The following is a 16450-nucleotide window of genomic DNA, read 5'->3' on the forward strand; positions in this document are numbered from 1 at the left end:
CTTGAATGTAAGACCTGAAACCATAAAAATCCAAGGAGAAAACATTGGTGATAAGCTCCTTGACTCCTTGGCAGTTTTTTTTTTGGATCTGACTCCCAAGGCAAGGGCAACAAAAGCAAAAATAAACAAATGGGACTAAATCCAACTAAAAAGTTTTTGTCACAATGAAGGAAACCATGAACGAAATGAAAAGGCAACTTACTGAATTGTAAATCATTTATCTCATAAGGGGTTAATATCCAAAATATATAACGAATTCATACCACTCAATAACAAAAAGGCAAACAATCCAACTTACAAATGGCCAGAAGATCTGAATAGACATTTTTCCAAAGAAGAGATACAGATGGCCAACAGCTACATGAAAATATACTCAACATCACTAATCATTAGGGAAGTGCAAATCAAAACCACAGTGAAATAGCACCTCACACCTGTCAGAATGGCTGTTACAAAAAAGACAAGAAATAACAAGTGTTGGAGAGTATGTGAAGAAAAGGGAACTCTTGTGCTGTGTTCTTGGAGACGTAAAGTGGTGCAGTCACCATGGAAAACAGTATGAAGATTCCTTTAAAAATTCAAAATAGAACTATGATATAATTTAGCAATTCCACTTTTGGGTATTTATCTGAAGAAAATGAAAACACAAATTTGAAATGATATATGCGCCCTGATGTTCACAGCAGCATTATTTACAATAACCAAGATATGTGAACAACCTAAGTGTCCCTCGGTGGATAAGTGGATAAAGAAGATATGGTATATTTGCACAATGGAGTACTACTCAGCCATAAAAAAACAATGAAATCTTTCCATATATGATAACATGGATGGACCTTGAGGATATTATGCTAAGTGAAATAAGAGTCAGAGAAAGACAAATACCATATGATTTCACTTACGTGTGGAATCTAAAAAACAAAACAAAGGAACAAACAAAACAAAAAAGTACTCATAGTTACAGAGAACAGACTGGTGGTTATCAGAGCAGAAGAGTGTTGGGTGGTATGCGAAATGGGTGAAGGTGATCAAGAGGTACAACCTTCCAACTGTACGTAAGTGATGTGGATGTAGTTTACAGCATGGGAACTATAGTTACTAATATTGTATTGCAAATTTGAAAGTAAGAAAATAAATCTTAGAAGTTCTCATCATAAGAGAAAACATTTTTTGTAACTTTGTATGGTGGCAGATGGTAAATTGACTTATTGTGGTTATCATTTTGCAATGCAAACAAATGAATCATTGTTGTACACCTGAAACTAATATAATGTATGTCAATTATACTTCACTTCAAAAATTCATTGAATTGTACATGTAAAATGGGTGAATTTCATGGTATGAAAATTATACCTCAATAAAGTTATTTACAAAAAAAAATAAAGATACCATGATTAAGAACCAGCAGGTACAACAGACAATAAAAATAGACTTATAAAATTATATTCCAAATTCCAAAAATAATGAGGACTGAGAATTAAATTTTATCAGTTCCTTCTTTTGGCATTTATGGTAATGATTTTTAAACATTTTTTCTTTATTCACTTAATTTAATGAACTGTATTAATAGGTCTTTTGGTGTTCAACAAATTTTACATTTCTGGGATCATATTCTTTGAATGCACTGCTATATTAAGTACACTAGTTTTAAAATGTAGGATTACACTAGTTTTCTTTTTTTGTGTGTGTATTAATCTCCACATTGGAAGAACTCTTCCTCAAAACTATCTGGACCAAATGCTTTTTGGGTTATGAGTTGGTCTTTGACTATTTTCCATTTTTTTGTGTTATTTATTCATTCATGTTTTCTACTTCTTGTGTCATTTTTGTTAATTTATAGTTCTTACAAAATGATCCATTTCATCTAGTTTGAAAATTTTGTTGGTAGATGTTGTACTTAGTAATCTCTTATAATATCAAATCTCTTTTTTTATTCTTAGTGAGCCTTGTCAAAATGTTGTCTTATTGGTCTTTTTTGAGAAAAAAAAGCTTTTGGTTTTGTTGATTGAGTTTATTGGTTATTTTTCTTTGTTTTAATAAGGCATAACTTACATATAATAAGATACAAGGATGATAAGTGGACATTTTGGTGAGGTTTTGATTTTGGGTACACCCATGTATTCGATCTAATATGCAAAACAAGATAAAGAGCGTTTCCATTACAACAGAAACTTCCTTTGGGCCCCTTTTCAATCAGTGGTTGCCATAGGCAACCACTTTATGAATTTTTGGAATCATAGAATAGTTTTGCCTTTATTCAACATAAAGTTTTTGAGATTTATCAGTGTTGTGTGTTAGCAATTTCTTCTTTTATTTATTTATTTTTTTGCTTAATCATATGAATATGCCACAATTTATTTACTTTGTTGAGGGACAGTTGGTTTATCTTTTTGTGTTTGTTTTTTGGGGTTTTTTTTTTGGCTATTATGAATAAAGTTGCTGTGATGAACATATAAAACATATATTTTTGTATGTGTTAATGCCTAGGAATGGAATTGCTGAGTTAAAGATTAGATGTACATTTAACTTTATAAGAAACTACCAAAGAGTTCTCCAAAGTTATTTATGCTCCCACCAGCAGTGTATGAGAATACCATTTGCCCTGTATTCTTGCCAACATTTGGTGCTGTCATTCTTTTTGATTTTAGCCATGCTGTTAAGAGTGTGGTGGTATCTTACTGTGTTTTAAGTTTGCATTTCTCTGATGACCTAAAAATGTGAGCACCTTTCCCTATGGTTATTAGCTATCAGAATATCTTCTTTTGTGAAGAGTCCATTCAGTCTTTTGCTCATTTTTAAATGATTGTTTTTTTGTTGATTTGTAAGAGTTTTTAATATTCTGGATATCAGTCATATATTTATTATATAATTTGATGTAATTTCATCTATCTGCCTACTTACCTACCTATTGAGAGCTAGCAAGATAGAGAGTGTATGTGTGCATGCAAGAATGCGAGAGGGGAGAGGTAAAGAGAAAGAGAGAAAAATATTTTCTCAGGCTTGCCAGTCATTTCTAAATGGTGCCTTTTGACAGATTGTTTTTTAAATTTTGGTTCTGGCTTTTATGTTTAGGCCTGTGCTTCATCTCAAATTAATTTTTGTGTATGGTGTGAGAAAGAAGTTCAGCTTTTTTTGGTGTGTGTGTGTGTACATTTGTCCAGTTTTCTAGCACTAAATATAAGAAGACACTTTGCTTCATTTAATTGACTTGAAGCCTTGGTTGAAAGAAAAATACATGTATATGTATATGTAGGTATGTATGTATATATAGATAGATAGGTAGATAGATATTTGTGTGTGTGAGTGTAGGGGTGTCTGTTTTTGGATTCTGTATTCTGTTATCTGCCTCACGCCAATACTACATAGTCTTGATAGCTGTGGGGTAAGGCTTCTGGATTTGTTTTCTTTTTAAAGGATTGTTTTGGGAATTTTAGATTGTGTGCATTTCCATAGAAATTTTAGAATCAGCCTGTCAATTTCTTCAAAATGTTTGCTGGAATTTTGCTAGGGATTATGTGGAATTGATAGCTCAATTTGGAGAGAATTGCCATCTTAGCAGTATTGAGTCTTCTGATCCATGAACATTATATTTCTTCCCATTTATTTAGGTCTTTTGAAATTTCTTGCAATAGTATTTTGTAGTGTAATAAACTTGCACATCTTTGTTAGGCTTATTTCTAGATATCTTTTTGTTTTGTTTTTAATTTCATTTTGAATTGTGTATTGCTAGTATATGGAAATATAATTGAGGCTTTTTTTAAAGATTTTTTTGATGTGGACCACTTTTAAAGTCTTTATTAAATTTGTTACAATGTTGCTTCCGCTTTATGTTTTGGTTTTTTGGCCATGAGGCACGTGGGATCTGCTCCCTGACCAGGGATCGAACCTGCACCCTCTGCATTGGAAGGTGAAGTCTTAACCACTGGACCGCCAGGGAAGTCCCAATTGAGTTTTGTATATTGACCTTGTCTCTTGCTCTCTTCCTAAGATCATTTATTATAGCAATTTTTGTAGATTCCATTGGGTTTTCTGCATATGTAATCATGTCGTCTAGGAATAAAGAAGCTTTCAGTTTTAATATTTGTGCCTTTTATTTCTTGCCTTACTACACTAACTAGCTTTTTCAGTAGTACAGTGTAGAAGTGGAGAGAATGGATTTCTTCATCTTGTTCCTGACTTTTTTGGAAAAGCATTTAAAATTTCATCATTAAGTAAGTAAGCCGTAGTTTTTTTATGGATAACATCTCTTAGCTTCAGATCGTTCTGTTTCTACTTTGCTGAGAATTGTTACTATGAATGGGTATTGAATTTTGTCTAATGCTTTTTCTGTATATGTTGAGATGATCATACAGTTCTTCTCTTTTATTCTGCTAATGTGATAAATTACATTAGTTTTTATAAATTAGATCTATCATGTGTTCATGAGATTAAATCCCTCTGTCATGATGTTTTATTATTTTTATATTTTGATGGATTTGTTTTTCTAATAGTTTAAGAGTGTTTTTTTAATCTGTGTTCACAAGGGATGTTGGTCTGTAATTTTCTTCCCTTATAATATCTCTGTAGTGATTTATTGTCAAAGTTGTCTTCAGCGTTTTGATTTTGTATAGCATAAATGTCTTCATTTTAAAATTACTTTCCTCTTCTAGTTTCTCAAGGTTTATTATTATTTTCTAATTTTTTAGTTGAATCTTCTTTTGAATCATAAATATACTTGTCTATAAATGTTCCTCTGAGTATTGCTTTAGCTACCTCATTTTAAATAGATGTTCTGTATTATTTATAATCAAAGATATGAAATGTTGCAGCAGGAATACTATATACCTCAGTCACAGATAAGATTCCAGTAAGTGGTTCTGTACACACTCAGGCTTCTGCTAACTACCCCTCTTCTATGAATGCTATATAGTCTCTGTGGATCTGGCCTTTGACCTCCAGATTATAGCTAAAAAGATAAATCAGGGATGTTCTGATGACATAAAATTTTATAGTTCCTGTCATAGCAGCTCTAGGTCAAAGTTTTTCAACTTAACTTTTGACATTTTTAGACTGGATAATCCTTTGTTGGGAGGGGGAAAGGGGCTGTCCTGTGCACTGGAAGATGTTTAGGAGCATATCTGGCTTTTATCCACTAGGTGCCCATAGCAGCCCCACTTGTGACAATTTAAATTTCTCTAGACATTGCCAATGTCCTGGGTTGAGGATGATGTCAAAATTGTACCTGGTTGAGAAACACCGCTCTAGGCCAATATCTTTATGTCATTTTTGTTATTTCTGTAGATCTAGTGAGTTTCCATGCAAAATGGATATATATTAAGTTGTTTTTTACAACTGATAGCAAACCAGGAAGAATGTGGCAAAGGCAGCTATTAGCTGCTTCAAGCAATAGGAAAATTATGGATTAGATGCTATCATTCCTACCTTGTTTGGTTTCACAAGTGATATCTGGACCAGGGACTAAAGACATTTGAATGTATGGTTCAAATAGCAGAAGAGTCCAGGGGAACAGTATCTCTCTCTTCTGTGTCTGTTGCTTAGATGTCTCCCACTGATCTTATAACTGAGAAGCAGAACTGCTTCCCTGGTTTTAAAAATCAAGGTAGATATACATTCATAATCTTGGACAGTCAGAAAGGCACAGTGTTTGTTTATATTTCACTTGTATGATAAATATCTGAAGCATGCTTCACAAACTGCTACAGTGACACATAAAACATACGCTCAATAAAAGTAACTCCTTACAATAGCTATATACTCCAGAGTGAGTATATATAACTCAGTCTTCCCAACTTTTGCCCATTGTTAGAAATTCAGTGTTTTTGTTTCCCCCCCGATTATAAATATTTGTATGAAAGAATATCTTCTGTGTATTGCAGAATTTATATTACAAAGCCAAATTGCTTCCCAAGGGTCTGGGCAGCCATTTGTGATGTTACTTTTCACTCCAGATTTTTCTTGACTTTTTTTTGCCTTTTTTCCACCACCGTAACTTTAAAAATATTTTTAAAACTATTTACTTCACAAGAAAGTACGTAAGGTGCACTAATCTTAATATATTATACATGCCTGCATAATTGCTACCCAGATCAAGATCTAGAACATTTTTAATATCCAGGAGGTTCCCTCTTGTTCCTTCCCACTCAGTGCTCACTCTCCGAGGTAACCAGTATATGATTGATTGATTGATTGATATTTATTTATATATACATGTGTATTTTTCAGCTTTTTTGAGGTATAATTGACGTATAGAACTATATATATTTAAAGTGTACAATGTGATGATGTGACATGTATGCTTTGAAATGCTTACCACAATCAGGTTAATTAACGCATTCATCATCTCACATACCCATGAGTTTTTTGGTGTATGTGATCAGAATGCTTAAGATCTACTCTAGACATGACTTCTTTAAGTATTTATAAGTTTTGCTTATCCTTAAACTTCATGTAATAGAATCTTTTATGTCTTATGTTTTTCTCTCAACATAATGCTGTGAGATCCTTCCATGTTTTTACTGAATCCTGGATATTTCTTTCTTTATTTTCAGCTGTATCGAGTCATATTGATAAATAATATTAAAATACATTTCAACCGTATAACATGATGATTTGAAAGGATTCCCACCATTGAGTTGATTATCACATTCACCACCTCAAATATTTCCTTTTTTTTTTTTTTACTTTTAAAATTTGTTGGTGTGAACACTTAAGTTCTACTCTCTTAGCAAATTCTATTACCAATGCTAGTCACCATGTTATACATTAGATACTCAGACCTTATTCATCTTATAACTGAAAATTTGTACCTTTTTACCACCCTCTCCCTATTTCTTCTACCCCCTCAACCCCTGGCAACCACCATTCTACTCTGTTCGTGAGTTCAGCTCCCTTTTTAGATTCCACATATAAGTGGTACCATGCAGTATTTGTCTGTCTTTGTCTGGCTTATTTCACTTAGAGCATAATGCCCTCCATGTTCATGCATGTTGTTGCAAATGGCAGGGTTTCCTTCTCTTTGAAGGCTGAACGATATTCCACTGTATATATGTACCATATTTTTATCCATCTAAGGCACTTAGGTAGTTTTCGTACCTTGGATGTTGTGAATAGTCCTGCAATGAATATGGGAGTACAGATATATGAGCTAGTGATTTTGTTTCCTTTAGATATATACCTAGAGGTGGGATTTCTGGATCATATGGTAGTTCTATTTTTAATTTTTTGAGAAACATCCATACTGTTTTCCATAATGGCTGTACCAATTTATATTCCCACCAACAGTATGCAAGTTTTCCCTTTTCTCCACATCCTTGCCACAATTTATCTCTTATCTCTTTGATAATAGCCATTCTAACAGATGTGAGGTGATAGCTCATTGTAGTTTTGATTTGCATTTCCCTGATGATTAGTGATGTTGAGCACCTACTCATATACCTGTTGGCCTTTAGTATGTCTTCTTTGGAAGAGTGTCTATTCAAGTACTTTGCCTATTTTTTAATTGGGTTATTGTTTTTTGTTATTGAATTATATGAATTCCTTACATATTTTGGATATTAACCTCTTATTGGGTATGTGGCTTGAAAATAGTTTTTCCCATTCCATAGGTTGCCTTTTCATTTTGTTGATGGCTTCCTTTGCTAAGCAGAAGCTTTTTAGTTTGATGTAATCCCACTTGTTTATTTTTGCTTTTGTTTCCTTCACTTTTGGTGTCAAATCCAAAAAATCATTCCTAAGACTGATGTCAAGGACCTTGCCCCTTGTTTTCTTCTAGGAGTTTTACAGTTTCGGGTCTACTTTACATTCTTTAATCCAGTTTGAGTTGATTTTTGTGTATGGTGTAAGATAGAGGTCCAGTTTCATTCTTTTGCATGTGGCTGTCCAGTTTTCCCAGTACCATTTATTGAAGAGACTATCCTTTCCCCATTGTACATTCTTGGCTCCTTTGTTGAAAAGTAATTGACATACATACCTGGGTTTATTTCTGAGCTCTCTATTTTGTTCTGTTGATCTATGTATCTGTTTTAATGCAGATATCATACTCTTTTGATTACTATAGCTTTGTAATGTAGTTTGAAATCACGAAGAGTGATGCCTCTACTTTGTTCTTTCTCAAGATTGTTTTGTCTATTTGGGGTCTTTTCTGGTTCCATATGAGCTTTAGGATTATTTGTTTTATTTCTGTGAAAAATGCCATTGGAATTTTGATAGGGATTACATTGATCTGTAGATTGCTTTTGGTAGGATAGACATTTTAACAATATTAATTCTTCCAACTCATAAACACAGAATATCTTTCTGTTTATTTGTGTCTCCTTCAATTTCTTTTATCAAAATTCTGTAGTTTTCAGTGTACAGATCTTTCACCTCCTTGGTTAAATTTACCAAGATCAGATAATCCTTGAAATTCTAGATCTGCATCTCTCTACTCGTTTAAAGTAATTAGGGTGACATTCTAACCAACTCCTAGAAACTGTGTTACGCTAATTCTTATAATTGAGGGTAGGACTAAGAAGAGTGTTTCTGAGAAGAAGTCAAAGAAATAGCAATCAGAAAGGTTAAGGGAATGAAAATATGTGCCTTGCTTATTTTCAGGCTAGGCCATAACTCTGTTTCTCACCTTACTCAGAGTAAGGATAATATATAATATTAGAAGGTTGATGAAGAAACAAACTGTCAGTTATTTACATTGGGGAAGGCTTAGCAACTAGATAAGGAGAATGAGAAAGAAGTTACATAGGGAACATTTTATCAAGAGGGAGTCAGTGGGAATGAAGTAGATATGGGGAAAAAAATGTGATCTTTTAGATGGAGAAGGTAGATTAGTAAAGGAATTTAAGGCTAAGTGAGAGTCAGTCAGCCTAATGTCACATAAATATAAAGGACCTATTTTGTATTAGATAATGTTAATAGATATATTATCTGAGATTTGTACGTTCTGTGTTTAAACAACCAGCTTAGAAATCTTCTGACTATGCATTTTTGAATAATTGATATTCAGAATACAATTTGTCATCTATAAAGATGTTGATGGAACTGACTTGCATTACAACATTCATGATGATTCTGAGTAAGAAAAATACACAGAAGCATAAAGCACTTAATTATGTTTCTTTAAAAATAAATGTCAAGAAAAACATTTAAAAGTAAGATAAAATGTAATAGTACTTAAGGGACAATTATATCTCAGAATTCAAAATATTTTATAACTGTGCATGGGATAATAGAATTATTTTATATATTTTAATGTATATATTATGTTGATTTTTAAAAAATTATTTATTATGAATGGCTTTTAAGCTTTTCTAAATGAACTCAGACTCCTTTCTTTCAACAGTTCCCTATAGGTCCAGGGTATCTCTATCTCTGATATAATTATGAGGTATTTTATCTGCATTGATAATTTTTGGAATTATATTTGTGCTTATCTATTTTCTCACTTTATAGTTTGTTTTTTAGCTGGCAGAATTGTTTCTTTTACTTCTTCTGAGTAGTTCAGTAGAGTCCAATTAACAGGGACATTGTTGAGGCTGGGAAATGTAACCCAGAGCTATCATTTGCATATTAAAAAGAAGGACATTCTATTCTGGAACCTAGTTCCTATTAAATTAAATAAACTATGTTTACACATAAAAATAGTTATTAGATCTAATGGAAATCAGTAGCGTTTGTAAACTATTAGCCATAAGTATAATATATATATATGAATGACTCATTACAAAAAAAAGTGATTTGTCATTTTTATCTCACCAGTTAATCAGATATTTTGTAGATGTGTATTATCAAAATGGAATAACATTCTAAAATTTTTGTGTAGAAATTATTTGTGACAAATCTGATATTCCTTTCCTATATGAAAATTTAGGTAATATATTTTTAGAAATCTTGTCATTTAAGACAGGGGTCCCCAGCCGCTGGGCAATGGACCAGTAGCAGTCTGTGGCCTGTTAGGAACCGGGCTGCACAGCGGGAGGTGAGTGGCAGGCGAACGAGCAAAGCTTCATCTGTATTTATAGCCGCTCCCCATAACTCACACTACTGCCTGAGCTCCGCCTCCTGTCAGATCACCAGTGGCATTAGATTCTCATAGGAGTGCAAACCCTACTGTGAACTGCACATGCGAGGGATCTAGGTTGCACGCTCCTTATGAGAATCTAATGCCTGATCTGAGGTGGAGCTGAGGCGGTGATGCTAGTGCTGGGGAGTGGCTGCAAATACAGATTATCATTAGCAGAGAGGTTTGACTGCACAGAGACCATAATAAATCAGTTGCTTGCAGACTCATATCAAAACCCCATCAGTGAGTGGCAAGTGAAAACAAGCTCAGGGCTCCCACTGATTCTGCATTATGGTGAGTTGTATGATTATTTCATTATATATTACAGTGTAATAATAATAGAAATAAAGTGCACAATAAATGTAATGCGCTTGAGTCATCCTGAAACTATCCCCTGTGGCTGGTCCGTGGAAAAATTGTCTTCCATGAAACCAGTCCCGAATGCCAGAAAGGTTGGGGACCGCTGACTTAGGAGGTAATTTTAATTATTTTTGTTGATACTGGTGATATGTTGAGGTTAGGCTCTTTTCTTTCCCTTCTCTCTTAAACCTTCCATATCTCCTTACTTTGTAGAGAGAGGCAAGGGAAACCAACAGGACAATTTGAATTATTAGTACTCATGTAGAAACGGGAGAGTGGAAAATTAGCTTTTAAAAAGTGAAATCATCCCTCAAGATTAATTTGTTAATACTAGTTAACTGACTAATGTTTTTAAGCTTTGTTTCTCCTTTTTTCTGTATCCTGTTTGTATATCCCTTATATTTGTGGTGACCCAGTAATGATATGAGATTGATAATAAATCTGGGTTAAAATAATATTTAATACTATTCTTAAAAATTTTTAACCCAGCTTATTCTTTGTTAATATATATGGAGAGATATAATGAGAAAGTGAATTATCTAAGAAAAAAGTAGGAATTTATCTTATCCGGTGTTAATTTTATTTCAGCAAAAATATTATTTATAGAAAAATATCATATAACAGTATTTTATTTCTACTTCCTGAAAATTTTAATTATCTTCAGTCAGGGCAAAGAACAAAAAAAACAGTAATAAGGATTGGATAAATATTGATTTAATTTCATCCATATCATTACCCAGATGATTTTGTTTCCTAAATCTGCTCCTCTCTTAGGGTTTCCCATAACGAAGTTGTTCAGGTCAAAAGTCTAGGACTCATTCTTGATTTCTTTCTTTCCCATACCCTATATATACAACCTATCAGCAAGTCCTCTAGATTTTACATCCCAAATAGATCTTAAATCTGTCTACTTCTCTTATCTTCTCCACCAACCTAGTACAATCCATCGTCATTTATTTAGAATAGTGCAAGAGCCTCCTAGGTGGTGTCTCTGCTTTCAACTCTTTTTTATATATCACTCTGTTCTTCAAACGATATTCAGAATGATCTTTAAAAACTTTCCTGCTTAAAACCATCCATATGCTAGGCAACCATCTTATTATTTGGAAAACTTGAAAATAATCAAGTATTTATTTTATTTTTCCTGTGCTATTAACCATATAGTTGATGAAGGAATTTTTTTTTACAGAAATATTCCAGCTGATAAAGAAGGAATGATAGAATTATAGTATCATCAGTTTACAACTCTTAATGAAGTATTATAGATCTAAGTCAGTAATTATCCTGGTTGCTTATCTATCTATCTATCTGTCTATATATATATAGAGAGAGTGAACACTGTATGTGATCTCCCTCCTGATTAGAGCATATAACATAAACTATTAAGTAGTCTTGCTCAAAATTCTAACCTGAATCTAATTAAACCTCCAGATCTCACGACCAGCTTATAAGAAATGTATGAGTAAGAGAAACATGTTAAGTGACACTGTGGGAGTGCAGTCAGGAAATCCAGAATGTAGACAATCTTATAGGGCTCAGTTTTTTTCAACAAATAAATTGCAAGAGAAAAAAAAAAGTAAAGGAGCAATGATCTATAGATTAAAAAGGTCAAGAAACTGATTAATTGCAATATCTGGACCTTATTTGTATTCTGATTTGAACCAATAAGCTTTTTAAAAAAATGGTACACAGGGAAATTTGAACACTGGCTAGATAGTTGATGATTGTAGTAAATTATTATTGAAAATAATGTGTAATGATGGTAATATTGATAGTGGTCACATTTACAAGAGTCCTTATCTTTTAGAGATACATACTAAATTGTGTATAGAGGAAATGATATGATGTCTGAGGGATAGATGGGGAGTGAGTAAAGGTACAGATTAATTAAGACCAGTGATGAATTAATAATTGTTTTTCTTTTTTAATGGCCACGCTGCGCAGCTTGCAGGATCTTAGTGCCCCGATCAGGGATTGAACCTGCGCCCCCTGCAGTGGAAGCACGGAGTCCTAACCACTGGACCGCCAGGGAATTCCCCATGAATTAATAATTATTGAAACTGGATGATAAAGATATCAGAGTCCATTTTGCATTTTTCACATATGTCTTAACTTCCTATAATTAAATTTAAAACAAAACAAAAAGCCATTGTGCCTAGACTGTAATCCAAACTATTTATCTTAGCAGGTTCTACCTAATTTGTCCCCTACTTACCTCATCTCAACCATGCTCATCCTTACTCAGAGTACACTTATTTCTTCCTTTTCTGCAGAAACCACAAGTTCATTTCCATTTTAGGGCCCTTGAAATTGCTGTTCTCTCTATCTGCAACCCTCTTTCCCTGGATCTTTAGTGTCTGACCCCTCTTGACATTCAGGTCTCATTTAATTTTAATTTTAATTTTTTTCAGGTCTCATTTTAATGTCACCCTAGAAGAGCTGGCTGTGACAATCATCTCATCTTGTTTCATTTTCCTCAGAACACTTACAATGATTTGACATTTTCTTTTATATTTATTTATTTATTGACAGTTTCCACCATTAGAGTGTAAGCTACATGACAGTGGTGGTAAGATCTTGACTCTTGTTCACTTTTAAATTCCCAGCACTTCAGACAAATACCTAGCAAATATGGCTGGTACTTAATAAATGTTTTTGAATGAATCAATTAAATGTTTGTGAAGCTGTTGAATTATAAGAGCATTATTAATCTTTTACATTTGGAATATCAATACTATATACTATTGTTGCCTAATGAAAGTATTTAATATTCAGCTGACATTTTCATTATTAATGTTTTCAAAGGCTCACGTGTGGGAGAATTAGCTCAGTAGCAAAGCTTCAGAAAGATTTTTAAAAATTTACAAAATGTCACATTTTCTCTTAGCATTTATTTTAAAATATTTGTATTTTGTGTAATTAATGTCACATCTTGTCTAAAAGCTGTTTTTCATATCTGGATAAGTAGAGGTTAAGTTTTTTGTTTTTAGTTTGTTTATATTATTTATTTACCTTTGGCTGCGTTGGGTCTTCGTTGCTGTGCATGGGCTTTCTCTAGTTGTGGCGAGCAGGGGCTACTCTTTGTTCCGGTGTGCGGGCTTCTCATTGTGGTGGCTTCTCTCGTTGTGGAGCATGGGCTCTAAGCGTGCGGGCTTCAGTAGTTGTGGCTCACGGGCTCTAGAGCACAGGCTCAGTAGTTGTGGCTCACGGGCTTAGTTGCTCCGCGGCATGTGGGATCTTCCCAGCCCAGGGCTCGAACCCGTGTTCCCTGCATTGGCTGGCGGATTCTTAACCACTGTGCCGCCAGGGAAGCCCCAGAGGTTAAGTTTTGTGATATGTGTTTATGTGTGATATGAAAATTTGGCAAACATTTCTTGGCTCATGTGAATAATAATGAGACACATAATTATATCTTTTATCAAGAAGGAACTGAGAAATACTTTATAGGTAAATGCATAGAGAAAATGAGACAGTAAAATTAGGAGAACTCTTTTTAAAAAAACAAAGAAGATAATATATTTTGTTATGAACAATCAAACATATATATATGTACATATATATGTAAGTGGTGTCATTTAAAATAATTTAGGGAAGTTGTTCATAATGGTTATTGAATAAAATGATATGTTTCACTGGTGAAATAATTTTCATCCTAATATTTATTATTAGAGATACATATGTGATGCAAAGACTGGTGGATTCCTTCCTCCTTGTGTCCTCGGGATACTTTCCGTCCACAGCACAATTTGGCCTCCAGAGTTGAGCTCATGGCCAGGGTGGCTCCTCTCATCATCCTCCATGTATGGCAAATAGGAGTCTTAGATCATGGCCTTTCCACCAGAAACTTGCCACTATGCGCTTCTCTTGTTCACTGTCTCATATTAAGTGCTACAGATCTGGAAACTTCTTCAGATTTGACTCTGCCAAGACATATTTTATTCTAAGTGGGTTGGTTTGTTTGTTCTTTTGCTTATTTTTCTATTTATTTCTCTATTCAGTCAGGTTTATTGTGGTTTGTCATGCGGAAAGCACTAGCTTTGAGATTGTAGGGAATAAGATAGAGATGAACATAGCTTAATATACTTATTTCAGGGATGTTGCCTTAGCTAGTTTCACTTTTGGAACTTGTCTTTTGGAATTGTCTTTAGAATGAGTTTTTAAGTTAACTATGTGCTCACACATTTATAGTCCTATCTTAGTTTTGGGGGGAGTCAGAGAAAACGAGCGTTCCCTCAGTCTACCTGGGAAAGAAGGGGTGAGAAGACACAGAATATCACTAGGCTCTGGGGCCACACAGGGCCTAGTTCTCTACCAAGGAAAGTGCTGATTTCCCTTGTCATGGTCCTGGCCTTGCTCCCAAGCTTGTCCTCCAGTTTTAGAAGTCGTTCAGTTCCCAGAATGCCCCCTTCCTTTAGATCCCTAACATTTTCACTCACGGGAGAAAGCCGCTTACCCTGTTGTAGTGTCAGGGTCTCAGGGGAGTTGTCATCCTGCAGGATGGCGAGCGGAGATCTCCCTAGTACCTTGCCATTTGGTTTCTGTCTATTGTGCTTAGAACCTGAAGACCAGGGAGTCTCGGGGTCTCTCAAGGGCTTGCCTGAGCCCCGGCTGGCCCTAACAGTTTCTGTGAGCTGTCCTGTTTCCTCCTTGGAAAACACCTGCTTGGAGGGGAAGCTCAAGATGGTGTCTGGCTCCAAGATGTTGCCTGGTCCTCAAGGGATTACTGTTGCCCATGGGCAATTCCAATTCAGATGAAGGTGCCTCTGGAGGCAGAGCAGGCTCTGGGGGAGGATTCAGTTTGGGGGTTTCAGTCTCAAATAGTTCACTGAGCTGTTTTACCAGTGGGTTTGGGGGGGGTCTCTGCTGCTGGAGTTCATAGGTATCCATGAAGTGCCAGGGTAGGAGAGCAGGCATCTGAGTCCTGGGACTGATTAAGACCCTCCCACTACTTCTCTGTAGGTCAGTTGGGGTGTGGGGTCTGCACTTGAACAGGAGTGCGCAGGATACCTGCACTAAGTGAACGGGGATCTGCCTGTAGAGCCAAATGCATGCTGTGCAGTGGAGGCCGTGTGGAGTGAGAGGGATGCTCTTGGCTGAACCCATCTCAACTAGAAGGAATAGGGGGGGTTAGGGCCCAGCCCAGGCTAGGAAGATGCTGGGCCCCAATTCCACTTTTGGGTGCACAGCAACTCCTCCAGTTTGTTGACTAATGATAATTTGTTTAGCCTTTCTCCCTTTAAAGGACATTGAAGTTTGAGCCACTTTTTCTTTATTTAAAAAAATTATTGCATTGAGCTTCTTTGCAAATGAGATAACACTGTTTTTGGATATATAATTTCTGTGTTTGTTTAAGATTCACAAAAATCCAAAGATTCACAAATTAATTTGATATTTTCTTAGGTGCCTTTACATTGTACTAAGTTTTTTGAGAACCTCTTTCTTCCTTCCTTTTTTCTTCTCCCCTTTCTTTCTCTCTCTTCTTTTATCTCTCTCTTTCTTTCTTCTTTGAATGTTTAAGTTCTACTCTCTTAGCAGATTTCAACTGTGCAATACAGTGTTATCAACTATGATCATATGTTTTACTATAGATCCTCAGACCTTATTCATCTTACAGCTAAAAGTTTGTACCCATTTAACAACCTCTCCTATTTCCCCCACATCCCAGCCCCTGGCAACCACTTTTCTACTCTGTTCCTATGAATCTGACTTAAAAAAAAAAAAGCCACATATGAGTGATACCATGCAGTATTTATTTGTCTTTCTCCACATAGCTTATTTCACTTAGCTTAATGTCCTTAAGGTCCATCCATGTTGTCATAAATGGTAGGATTTTCTTCTTTCTCATGGCCAAATAATATTCCAGGCTCTGTGTGTGTGTGTGTGTGTGTGTGTGTGTGTGTGTGTGTGTATCACATCTTCTTTATCCATTCTTCCATTGACAGACACTTAGGTTGTTTCAGAATCTTGGCTATTATGAATAATGCTGCAATAAACATGGGAGTGCAGATATTCTCTTGAATATCCTGTTTTCATTTT

At 34.9% G+C, this 16450-nt stretch overlaps 1 protein-coding gene and 1 pseudogene across 5 annotated transcripts in view; one reads left to right on the plus strand and one right to left on the minus strand.

The window, feature by feature from the left end:
- Positions 1–16450, plus strand: part of NUBPL (NUBP iron-sulfur cluster assembly factor, mitochondrial) — a 335371-nt gene that overhangs the window by 238012 nt on the left and 80909 nt on the right. The gene's annotated exons all lie outside the window — the stretch shown is intronic.
- Positions 14723–15517, minus strand: LOC132360828 (cell division cycle-associated protein 3-like; annotated as a pseudogene).

The sequence above is a fragment of the Balaenoptera ricei genome, chromosome 2 (assembly GCF_028023285.1).
Source record: "Balaenoptera ricei isolate mBalRic1 chromosome 2, mBalRic1.hap2, whole genome shotgun sequence".
Taxonomy (NCBI): domain Eukaryota; kingdom Metazoa; phylum Chordata; class Mammalia; order Artiodactyla; family Balaenopteridae; genus Balaenoptera; species Balaenoptera ricei.